Raw genomic sequence first — 12,401 nt, 5'->3', positions numbered from 1 at the left:
AGGGGTCCTATATAAGGAGCCAGGCACTCAGGCAGCGGCACAGTCAGCTGCAGCGGCACAGGAGGCGGCGAACAGAGCGCCTAACAGGGGAGTTTCAGTGGGAGGTTGCAGGGGAGACCAAGGCAGAGGAACTGGGAAGGCAGACCAGGGAAGAGGCAGCCCTGCGCTGTCGGTGGCCTGCGGTGCGGTGTGGGCTGTGGATTGCCAGGCACAGAGTTGCAGCGCTATGATGGAGGCGGAGGCAGCAGGTGCAGACACACTGAGGATGACTGGATGCGGTAGCTGCGGCATGTACATGGTCCTAGAGGGAGCACCTGAAAGGAGTTTCATCTGCATGAAGTGTCGTCTGATAGAGCTGCTGCAGGAAAAGGTAAGGGGACTGGAGATGCAAGTGGAAACTCTGGCTGAGTTTAGAAGGGGATTTGAGCAGATGATGGAACACAGACATGATGAGGCACAGGGGACAAGCTCAGGCGAGCGGACAAAAGCAGGACCTAAGGACTCTGAGGAGGGACTGCTGGGTGAGGAAAGTGGACGGTGGAAGCATGTCACTAGGAGAACCAGACAGAGGATAAGACGGGCCAGCGATGGACAGATAGAACTCAGGAATAGGTTTGCTGAGTTGGGAAATGAAGATGGAACACAGCAGGCTGCTGAAGGAGTAACAGCAAGGAAGAAGAGGCAAGCAGCTAGTCCTGCAGATGGAGGGGAGCAGTCAGTGGAGGCAACATCAAGTACGAGCCCTAGGAGGATTGTGAGGGCGAATACAAATCGGGAGGAATCACAGCCAGCTGCTGTGGGGGATAGACCGGAGAATCACATTGTCACAAGGAAAAGGCAAGTCTACGTGATTGGAGACTCTCTACTGAGAAGAGTAGACAGGCCTGTAACTAAACCTGATCGGGAGAACAGAAGAGTGTGCTGTCTGCCGGGGGCTAAGATACAGGATGTGGACTTGAGCCTGAATACGATCTTAGCGGGAGCGGGAAAAAATCCGTTGATTATCCTTCATGTGGGAACGAACGATACAGCTAGTTACTCACTGGACTGTATCAAGGAGGACTATTTCAGACTGGGGAAGAGGCTTAAAGACATCGAGGCTCAGGTGATCTTCAGTGGGATTCTGCCGGTTCCTAGAGCAGGGCGACGAAGGAGGGACAAGATTATGACGATCAACAGATGGCTCAGGGAGTGGTGTTATAAGGAGGGCTTTGGGATGTACGGTCACTGGGACGCATTTACGGATAGACGACTGTTTGCTCAGGATGGACTTCATCTCAGCAAGGAGGGAAATAGTATTCTAGGATGGAGGCTCGCCGACCTCATCAAGAGGGCTTTAAACTAGAAAGTTGGGGGAGATGGTTGGGAAATGTTCGGGAGATCTCCACGCCAGAACATAACCTGGAGAGGGAAGTAAACAAAGTGAGCGGGGATACCCTTGCGGCCCCAAGATTTGATCCAAGGAGGAATAGTGGAGTAGAAACCAGAGTAATGGGTGATGCTGGTGGTAGAAAGTTTGTGCACGACGGGGGAAAGAATGTCACTGACGCCAAACGCCGAAAATTAAAAGGTTTGTACACTAATGCGAGGAGCCTAGGTAACAAGATGGAGGAACTGGAGTTACTCGTGCAGGAAGCGAAGCCAGATATTATAGGGATTACCGAAACCTGGTGGAATAGTACTCATGACTGGAGCACGGGTATTGAAGGCTATGTGCTGTTCAGAAAAGACAGGAAGAAAGGCAAAGGTGGGGGAGTAGCCTTGTACATCAATGATGAAATTAAATGTAGCGAAATAAGATGCGATGGAATGGATAAGACAGAGTCCGTCTGGGCAAAAATCACGCTGGGTAAAAAAGCAACTAGAGCTTCCCCTGAGATAGTGCTTGGGGTGTGCTACAGACCGCCGGGATCGGATTGGGATGTGGATAGAGACCTCTTTAATGTCTTTAATGAAGTAAACACAAAGGGGAAATGTGTGATTATGGGGGACTTCAACTTCCCGGATATAGACTGGAGGACGAGTACTTGCACGAATAATAGGGGTCAGATCTTTCTGGATGTGATAGCGGATGGATTTCTTCATCAAGTAGTTGAAGCACCTACAAGAGGGGATGCCATTTTAGACTTGGTGTTGGTGAGCAGTGAGGACCTCGTAGAAGAAATGGTGGTAGGGGACAACCTTGGTTCGAGTGATCATGAGCTGATTCAGTTCAAACTAGATGGAAGGATAAACAAATGTAGATCTGCGATTAGGGTTTTTGACTTCTCAAGGGCTAATTTTAAAGAGTTAAGGAAATTAGTTAGGGAAGTGGACTGGACGGAGGAATTAGTGAATTTAAATGTGGAGGAGGCCTGGAATTACTTTAATTCACAGCTGCGGAGACTGTCGGAAGCCTGCATCCCGAGAAAGGGGAAAAGAACCATGGGCAGGAGTTGTAGGCCAAACTGGATGAGCAAGCAACTCAGAGAGGGGATTAGACAAAAGCAGAAAGCTTACAGGGAGTGGAAGGAAGGCAGGATCAGTAAAGAAAGCTACCTTGCTGAGGTCAGAACATGTAGGGATAAAGTGAGGAAGGCTAAAAGCCACATTGAACTGGAACTTGCAAAGGGAATCAAAACCAATAGTAAAAGGTTCTACAGCCACATAAATAAGAAGAAAACAAAGAAAGAAGAAGTGGGGCCGCTATACACTGAGGATGGAATGGAGGTTAAGGATAACCTAGGCATGGCCCAACATCTAAACAAGTACTTTGCCTCAGTTTTTAATAAGACTAGTGAGGAACCTTGCAGTGATGGAGGGATGATAAACGGGAATGTGGATATGGAAGTGGATATTACTGCAACTGAGGTAGAGGCCGTACTTGAACAGCTAGATGGGACGAAGTCGGAGGGCCCGGACAATCTCCACCCGAGGATATTAAAGTGCTGTAGGCTTTTCAGTGGTAGGCATGGAATCCGGGTCCACTACCTCTGTCTGGGTCTCTGGTAACACAGACGGGGCCTCTGTGGACGGTTCAGGAACAGGAATGGGTCTGGAAGCTTGCCTGGTTTGGCTACGTGTAACCATTCCCACTCTCTTGGCCCGCCTCACCTGGTTGGCCAAGTCTTCCCCCAGTAGCATGGGGATAGGATAATTGTCATAGACTGCAAAAGTCCACATTCCTGACCAGCCTTTGTACTGGACAGGCAGTTGAGCTGTAGGCAAGTCTACAGCTTGTGACATGAAGGGGTAAATTGTAACTTTGGCCTTTGGGTTGATGAATTTGGGGTCAACGAAGGATTGGTGGATAGCTGACACTTGTGCCCCCGTGTCTCTCCACGCAGTAACCTTCTTTCCGCCCACTCTCAAATTTTCCCTTCGCTCCAAGGGTATTTGAGAGGCATCCGGGCCTGGGGATCTTTGGTGTGATGGTGGTGTAATGAATTGCACTCGCATGGTGTTCTTGGGACACTTGGCCTTGATATGTCCCAGTTCATTACACTTAAAGCATCTTCCATCTGATGGATCACTGGGCCGAGGTGAGTTACTGGAGATTGGTGAGGTTGAAGGGTAGGGTATCTGTGGCTTTACTTGGGTGGTATGTGGGGTCTTTGGCTGTCCTCGGTTGTAGGGTTTATGGTCTGTGTGCCCCCTGGGGTAATCGTTCCCCTTGACAGTAGCTTTCTTGCTTTCTGCCAGTTCCATCCATTTGGCTCCAATCTCCCCCGCCTCAGCGATATCTTTGGGATTTCCATCTTGTATGTACCGTGTGATGTCTTCAGGAACACCATCCAAGAACTGCTCCATTTGTATGAGGAGGTTTAGTTCTTCCAAGGTTTGAATGTTGTTTCCTGTTATCCAGGCCTCATAGTTTTTTGCAATGTAGTAGGCGTGTTTGGGAAATGACACCTCGGGTTTCCACTTTTGGGTTCTGAAGCGCCGACGGGCATGATCTGGGGTTATCCCCATTCGGTATCTGGCCTTGGTTTGAAAAAGTTTATAGTCATTCATTTGCAGCTTAGGCATTTCAGCTGCCACCTCTGCTAAAGGTCCACTGAGCTGTGACCTCAATTCTACCATGTACTGGTCTTCGGGGATGTTGTACCCAAGACAGGCTCTTTCAAAATTTTCCAAGAAGGCCTCGGTGTCATCACCTGCCTTGTAGGTGGGAAATTTCCTGTGCTGTGGAGCAATAATTGGCGCCGGGTTGTTAGGGTTGGCTGGCACATGCAGCCCAGCTTTTGCCATCTCCAGTTCATGTTTTCTCTGTTTTTCCTTCTCTTCATTCTCTTTTTGTTGTTTTTCCATTTCTTTTTGTTGTTTTTCCATTTCTTTTTGGTGTTTTTCCATTTCTTTTTGTTGTTTTTCCATTTCCTTTTGGTGTTTTTCCATTTCTTTTTGGTGTTTTTCCATTTCTTTTTGGTGTTTTTCCATGTCTCGGCGGTGGGCCGCCTCTTCTTCTGCTTGTTTCCTTCGGTAGGCCAACTCTTCTTCTTCTAGTTTTCTTTTGTGTGCTGCCTCTTGGGCTGCCTGTTCTCTTTGGAAGGCTGCCAGTTTCATGCTTTCTTCCTTTTCTTTCATCTCCATCTCTTTTTGTTTTATTTCCAGTTGTCGCCTGTGTTCAGCTTCTTTGAGTTGCTTTTCGGCCTCAATTTTTGCCTTAGAAGTCATGATTCCTGTTTTCTTGTGTTGGGGTGCCCTCCGGTGTTTATCTTCTGAACTGCAGGTTCTCTGTTGCCGCCTGAAGTCTGCCTAGCAACAGTGCTTTTTTCCTTTCCTCTCTCTAGCTAATGTTCAATGAAAGGAAACCAGAAAAACCACTTTATTTGCATGCATATAAGTGCTGGTACTTGCCTCCTAATGGGAGGGCTATTGCATGACAAAAGACCCTTAACATGCAAGCCACAAACTGCGAGAGAGAGCAGAAAAAAAAATTCTCTCTGGTTCCCTTTTAAAACCAACTGCTTCTCTCTGCTAAAAAGCCCTTAGCAGAGAAAAGAAAAATACAATATTTCCACTGGCTTCTGGATTCTGTCTATCCCGTAACCGCTGCTACACCATGTCATAACCTTAGTCCCAGATTTGGACCTTAGCGTCCAAAATATGGGGGTTAGCATGAAAACCTCCAAACTTAGTTACCAGCTTGGACCTGGTACCTGCTGCCACCACCCAAAAAATTAGAGTGTTTTGGGGCACTCTGGTCCCTCTGAAAAACCTTCCCTGGGGACCCCAAGACCCAAATCCCTTGAGTCTCACAACAAAGGGAAATAATCCTTTTTCCCTTCCCCCCTCCAGATGCTCCTGGAGAGATACACAGACATAAGCTCTGTGAAACTACACAGAGTGACTCCCCCTCTCTGTTTCCAGTCCTGGAAGCAAAAAGTACTTTCCTATTCCCCCAGAGGGAATGCAAAGTCAGGCTAGCAATCCAACACACAGATCTCCCCTTGACTTCTTCCTCCCACCAATTCCCTGGTGAGTACAGACTCAATTTCCCTGAAGTAAAGAAAAACTCCAACAGGTCTTAAAAGAAAGCTTTATATAAAAAGAAAGAAAAATACATACAAATGTTCTCTCTGTATTAGATGATACAACACAGGGTCAATTGCTTAAAAGAATATTGAATAAACAGCCTTATTTAAAAAGAATACAAATCAAAGCACTCCAGCACTTATATTCATGCAAATACCAAAGAAAAGAAACCATAGAACTTACTATCTGATCTCTTTGTCCTTACACTTAGAAACAGAAGATTAGAAAATAGAACTACTTCTCCAAAGCTCAGAGAAAGCAGGCAGCCAGGAAAACAAAGACTCAGACACAAAATTCCCTCCACCCAGAGTTGAAAAAATCCGGTTTCCTGATTGGTCCTCTGGTCAGGTGCTTCAGGTGAAAGAGACATTAACCCTTAGCTATCTGTTTATGACAGAGGGATGATAAACGGGAATGTGGATATGGAAGTGGATATTACTGCAACTGAGGTAGAGGCCGTACTTGAACAGCTAGATGGGACGAAGTCGGAGGGCCCGGACAATCTCCACCCGAGGATATTAAAGGAACTGGCGCGTGAAATTGCGAGCCCGTTAGCGAGAATTTTTAAGCAATCGATAAACTCGGGGTTGTGCCGTATGACTGGAGGATTGCTAATGTAGTTCCTATTTTTAAGAAAGGGAATAAGAGTGATCCGGGTAATTATAGGCCTGTTAGCTTGACGTCTGTAGTATGTAAGGTCTTGGAAAAAATTTTAAGGGAGAAAGTAGTTAAGGACATTGAGGTCAATGGTAATTGTGACGAATTGCAACACGGATTTACTAAAGGTAGATCGTGCCAAACCAATCTGATCTCCTTCTTTGAGAAGGTGACGGATTACTTAGATAAAGGAAATGCGGTAGATATAATTTACCTAGATTTCAGTAAGGCGTTCGACACGGTTCCGCACACGGAGCTGTTAGTTAAATTGGAAAAGCTGGGAGTGAATATGAAAGTTGTAAGGTGGATAAGGAACTGGTTAAAGGGGAGACTCCAGAGGGTCGTATTGAAAGGTGAACTGTCGGGCTGGAAGGAGGTCACCAGTGGAGTCCCTCAAGGATCGGTTTTGGGACCGATCTTATTTAACCTTTTTATTACTGACCTTGGCACAAAGAGCGGGAATGTGCTAATAAAGTTTGCGGATGACACGAAGCTGGGGGGTATTGCTAACACGGAGAAGGACAGGGATGCTATTCAGGAAGATCTGAACCACCTTGTAAACTGGAGTAATAGAAATAGAATGAAATACAATAGTGAAAAGTGCAAGGTCATGCATTTAGGAATTAATAATAAGAATTTTGGATATACGTTGGGGGCGCATCAGTTGGAAGCGACGGAGGAAGAGAAGGACCTTGGGGTACTGGTTGATAGCAGGATGACTATGAGTCGCCAATGTGATACGGCTGTTAAAAAAGCAAATGCAATTTTGGGATGCATCAGGCGGGGTATTTCCTGCAAGGATAAGGAGGTGTTAGTACCGTTGTATACGGCGTTGGTGAGACCCCATCTGGAATACTGTGTGCAGTTCTGGTGTCCCATGTTCAAGAAGGATGAATTCAAACTGGAACAGGTTCAGAGACGGGCTACGAGGATGATCCGAGGAATGGAAAAACTGCCTTATGAAAGGAGACTCAAAGCGCTTGGCTTGTTTAGCCTGGCCAAAAGAAGGCTGAGGGGGGATATGCTCGCCCTATATAAATATATCAAGGGGGTTAACGTTAGGGAGAGAGAGGAATTATTTAAGTTTAGTACTAATGTAGCCACGAGGACGAATGGGTATAAACTGGATATTAGGAAGTTTAGACTTGAAATTAGACGAAGGTTTCTGACCATTAGGGGAGTGAAGTTCTGGAATAGCCTTCCGAGGGAAGTAGTAGGGGCAAAAGACTTTCCTGGCTTTAAGACAAAGCTTGATAAAAGCTTGATATGGAGGGGATGTTATGTTAGGATCGTTAATTTGGGCAATTGATCTTGAATTACCACCAGACAGGTCTGCTCAATGGTCTGCGGGGAGATGTTGCATGCGATGGGTACTGAGTTGCTGCGGAGAATTCCTTCTTGGGTGCTGGCTGGTGACTCTTGCCCACATGCTCAGGGTTTAGCTGATCGCCATATTTGGGGTCGGGAAGGAATTTTCCTCCAGGGCGGATTGGCAGGGCCCTGGAGGTTTTTCGCCTTCCCCTGCAGCGTGGGGCACGGGTCGCTTGCTGGTGGTGTCTCTGCGGCTTGAGGTCTTCAAACCATTTTTGAGGATTTCAATAACTCGGTCCTGGGATAGGGGTTGTTATAAAATTGGATGGGTGGGGTTCTGTGGCCTGCCTTGTGCAGGAGGTCAGACTAGATGATCAGATTGGTCCCTTCTGACCTATGAGTCTATGAGTCTATGAGACAGAGTGCCAGGCATTTAGGTGCACTGGCCCTTTGCTCTGCCAGATACTTAAGAACTGCCATGGGGACACTGAGGCACCAACACAGTATTCAGAGAAAACATTAAGAACATTCCCACTTCGTCACAGTGGGTCCCTGCCACTCCCTGGGGGCATGCACATGTGGGTTCCCACTGCTTCCTGCCCCCCCTCATTGAAGCAGGCATGCAGGTTACTGGCCTGGGAACTGCAGGGCAGCAGTGGACATGGGGCTGGCTGGAGGCAGGGCAGGGGCTGACTGGAGGTAGGGTCTGGCTGCAGGCAGGGCAAGGGGTGCGGGGCTGGCTGGAGAGAGGGGAGTGTGGGGCAGGCTTGCTTCAGGCAGGGCCACAGGGGGGTGCAGCAGGGGTTGGCAGGACTGGAGACAGGAGTATAGGACTGGCTGGCTTCACGCAGGGGGGTGCAGCAGGGGTTGGCTGGAGACAGGGCAGGGCGGGCAGTGCAGGGCTGGTGCGGGCAGGGGTGTGTGGCAGGGGTTGGCTGGAGACAGGGCAGGGGGTTTGTAGGGGCTGGCAGTGGGCAGGGAGTGCAGAGCTGGCTGCAGGCAGCGGAGGGCGGGGCTGGTGCGGGCAGGGCAGGGGGTGCAGCAGAGGCAGCTGGAGCCTCGGCCCTTTAAATAGCCCCCAAGCCCCCTGCTATCCCAGGGCTCTGGGGGCTATTTAAAGGGCCTGGGATTCCCCTGCTTCTATCCCGCCCCGGACCTTTTAAATAGCCGTGGGAGCCCTGGGGAATGCATGGGGGCGGCGGGGCTCCGGCGGCTATTTAAAGGACCGGGGTGGCAGAGGCAGCTGGAGCCCTGGCCCTTTAAATAGCCCCCAGAGCCCCCTGCTACCCCAGGGCTCTGGGGGCTATTTAAATGGCCCGGAGCTCCAGCCGGGGGCACGGGGCTTGTCGCGCTCTGGCCGGAGCTCCAGCCGGGGCCGCGGGGCTCGTCTCGCTCCGGACAGAGCTCCAGCCGGGAGAGCGGGGCTTATCGCGCTCCGGCCAGAGCTCCAGCCGGGGCCACGGGGCTTGTCGTGCTCTGGCCGGAGCTCCAGCCGGGAGAGCGGGGCCGCGGGGCTCGTCGCGCTCCGGACAGAGCTCCAGCCGGGAGAGCGGGGCCGCGGGGCTTGTCGCGCTCCGGACAGAGCTCCAGCCGGGAGAGCGGGGCCGCGGGGCTTGTCGCGCTCCGGCCGGAGCTCCAGCCGGGGCTGCGGGGCTCGTCGGGCTCCGGACAGAGCTCCAGCCGGGAGAGCGGGGCTGTGGAGCAGCCGCCCTCCCGCCGGCGCTTTGGTCAGGGGAGCGGGGCCATGGAAGACCCCGGAGCAGACCGCAGCCAGGGTGAGTAAAAAAATTTAAAAGTCACCTCAAGCGCGGGGTCCTCTGCCCTCTGCAGACCCCTCACAGCAGCAAGCAAGGGAGGGGGAGGGGGCATCCAGGACTGACTGTGTCCAGTCACCCCTCCCCAAGCCCCAGCTCTCTCCCGCAGCCTCCCCATGGTGCATGCCCTTCCCAGAGCTGGCTGGGGAAGAGCAGGGAAATGCAGAACCTCCTTGCAGAGAAGAGAGAAGCTAAACACCCTCTCCAACGTCCCAGTCTCTCAGCCACCTGCAGGAGTGGGGCAGGGAGGCACCACCCCGAACAGCGAGGCAAAGGTGGGGAGCAGACGGGGCCTGATTTGCTCTGCAGAGATAACCAGGGATGTTTAAGGACTAAACGGCAGCGCAGTTATTGGAACCTGAGATTTGATTAGTCCATGAAAAGCCCATTATTCCGATAATAAATCCCCGGGTGGGAAGCAGAGCTGCCTGCTGTGAGGAGCCACCGTTTAGGGAATTAGCCAGTGCGCTCAGACCAGGGAAGCGTGGAGGGGGAGAAAGGGAGCCCGGGAGGAAAGCAGGCGTGCAGGAGGCCATTTGCGGGGCGCGCATTCTCAGTAGCCTGCCTTTCTTGCCTCTGCACTGGGGGCTGGCTCATGGGAACAGCCAGGCAGATCCGTCAGTGATGTTATTGATATAAACTGGGACCATATAGAACATGGGTTGCAACCAAGGTCCTGTAGTGGCACCAGATCTTATGTAAAGGGGGTCATATAAGGTGTCTAAGACCAAGTTATGAGTTACTGGTTATGATTATGCTGTCTGTATGTCTGTATCATTTTGTAGTTGAAGTTATAAGTATTGGCTCTATACTGTCTGTATTTCAAATTGGTGCTGCAGTTCTGGGAAACACCCCAGACAAGTTGGTGTTAGCTCTGCCTAGCCTGCTTGATGGCCCATTAAGGACCATCAGCTACACAATCGACCCACTGAGAGGAGGCAGATAAGCCTTGTAACTCAGCAGGGTGTGCAGGCACTTGCCCATGTGACTCCAAACTCCATTTTGCTGTAATTTTCCACAGTAAGAACAAAGAAGTGTTCTTACACCTGGAAGTGCCTATATAAGGCTGATGCCTCATCTCCATCTGGTCTTCAATCCTGCTTCCTACCTCTGGAGGGACTTTGCTACAAACTGAAGCTCTACACAACGGACTGATGATCCATCCCAGCAGGGGATGTTCTCCAGAGACTTGATTTGAACCTGCAGTTTACTCCATCACTGTTACAAGCCTGAACTAAGAACTTCGCCATTACTGTATGGAATTGATTCCATTTAACCAATTCTAGCTCTCATCTCTACCTTTTCCCCTTTATTCATAAACCTTTAGATTCTAAAGGATTGGCAACAGCGTGATTTGTGGGTAAGATCTGATGTGTATATTGACCTGGGTCTTGGGCTTGGTCCTTTGGGATCGAGAGAACCTTTTTCTTTTACTGGGTGTTGGTTTTCATAACCATTCATCCCCAGGACGGGTGGCACTGGTGGTGATACTGGGAGACTGGAGTGTCTAAGGAAATTGCTTGTGTGACTTGTGGTTAGCCAGTGGGGTGAAACCGAAGTCTTTTTTGTCTGGCTGGTTTGGTTTGCCTTAGAGGTGGAAAAACCCCAGCCTTGGGCTGTGACTGCCCTGTTTAAGCAATTGGTCCTGAATTGGCACTCTCAGTTGGGTCCCGCCAGAACCGCATCATCACACTGTCCATCTAGCCCAGCATCCTGTCTGGCCAGGAAATGGCGTGAGTGAGATCCCCCTAATGAGGCCTCATCTGGAGCTCTGAGACAGGAGGTTGAAGATCCCAGCCAAGAGCACCTGTTACCCCCACACTCTAGGGCACTGGCCTTTGCCCAGCTCCTAGGGCTCAGGGTGTAACCTGCGGGTCTGCAGGATCTTTGTACCAGTGAAAGAGCCTTACCCAGTAATATCCTTATCCGCTATTTATTAACAATCCCCAAAGCAGAACGCACACGCTAAGCATCACAGGCACCGACTCTGTGGGTGCTCCAGGTTTGCACTGTATCTTTATGCTGCTTGGACGCTGAGGGTTAAGGGGTACGAAGCATAAGCCAAAGATCCCCAGCACTGGGCCTGGGTTAGCCCTAAAAGATGTGGCGTGTGTCTACACTGAATTAACCCCCCCTCTTAGTTGACTTGGGCTCATGGGGCTGTTTTATTGTGGTGTAGATGTTCGGGCTCGGTCTGGAGCCCTGGTTCTGGGACCCCGTGGGTGGGAGGTCTCAGAGCCCAGACTCCAGCCTGAACCTAAATGTCTACACCTTGCCCGAGTCCCTGAGGCTGACCCGGGGCATCCGCAGGTGGTTAGTTGCGGGTTCGTAGTGCATGTGCAATGTGGCAGGTGGCCAGGAGTCATCCCCGAAGTTGATCTGCTGGTTGGCTCAGTAGCTGGCCCGGCCCGGTCCAGGAACTGATGGGGTGTGCGACGTGACCGCCAAGCCATGTCCCACAGGACTTGCAGCGTAGACGTACCCATGGAGCTTATCTATCGTTGAAGCGTCTATTATTTTTTGAGTCTCAAGGGGCAGCTGTGTTAGTCTGTACACACAAAAACAACAAGGAGTCCGGTGGCACTTTAAAGACTAGCAGATCTGTGAGCCTTGAAGGTGCCACTGGACTCCTTGTTATTATTTCTTTGAAACTTCAGACTGGAACTGATTTCTGGGCATCCATGTTTACCTGCTTTAACCTTGTCAGGGACTCCCTGGTTTCCTTTTCCTACGCAGTCCACCTCCTTTACTGGCTACACGCGATGTCCTTGGCGTGAGCTCTCAGTGGGGTAAGTGTCGGGTTCTTTGGGCCTGGGAGGAACCTGACGATTGCTGTGATCCTTGGCGTAAGGGCCCCAGGCTCAGCGGAGTGGCAAGGTAGCTGGATACCCACGGGGACTGTCTGTGACAGTGCAGTTGTTACAGAGCCTGGAAGCACAGAACTCAGGCCCGGATGGGGTTCGCGCCCTGGTCTCTGCCAGGCAGCCCTGGGGTTGCACCCGCGCTCATGACCCCGGGGGTGGGGGACGGCTGGCTGGACGGGACAGACACACGGACGTGTGTTTGTGGGGCTGGACGGACAGACCCTCCGCACACAAGGAAGGC

General features: G+C 50.8%; 1 protein-coding gene across 1 annotated transcript in view; it reads left to right on the top strand.

Moving 5' to 3' along the window:
- Positions 1–12,401, top strand: part of LOC127051249 (uncharacterized) — a 385,487-nt gene that overhangs the window by 45,215 nt on the left and 327,871 nt on the right. The gene's annotated exons all lie outside the window — the stretch shown is intronic.

This window comes from Gopherus flavomarginatus, chromosome 1 (assembly GCF_025201925.1).
Source record: "Gopherus flavomarginatus isolate rGopFla2 chromosome 1, rGopFla2.mat.asm, whole genome shotgun sequence".
NCBI classification, from domain to species: Eukaryota; Metazoa; Chordata; order Testudines; family Testudinidae; genus Gopherus; species Gopherus flavomarginatus.
This window is presented reverse-complemented; position numbering and strand designations above follow the sequence as displayed.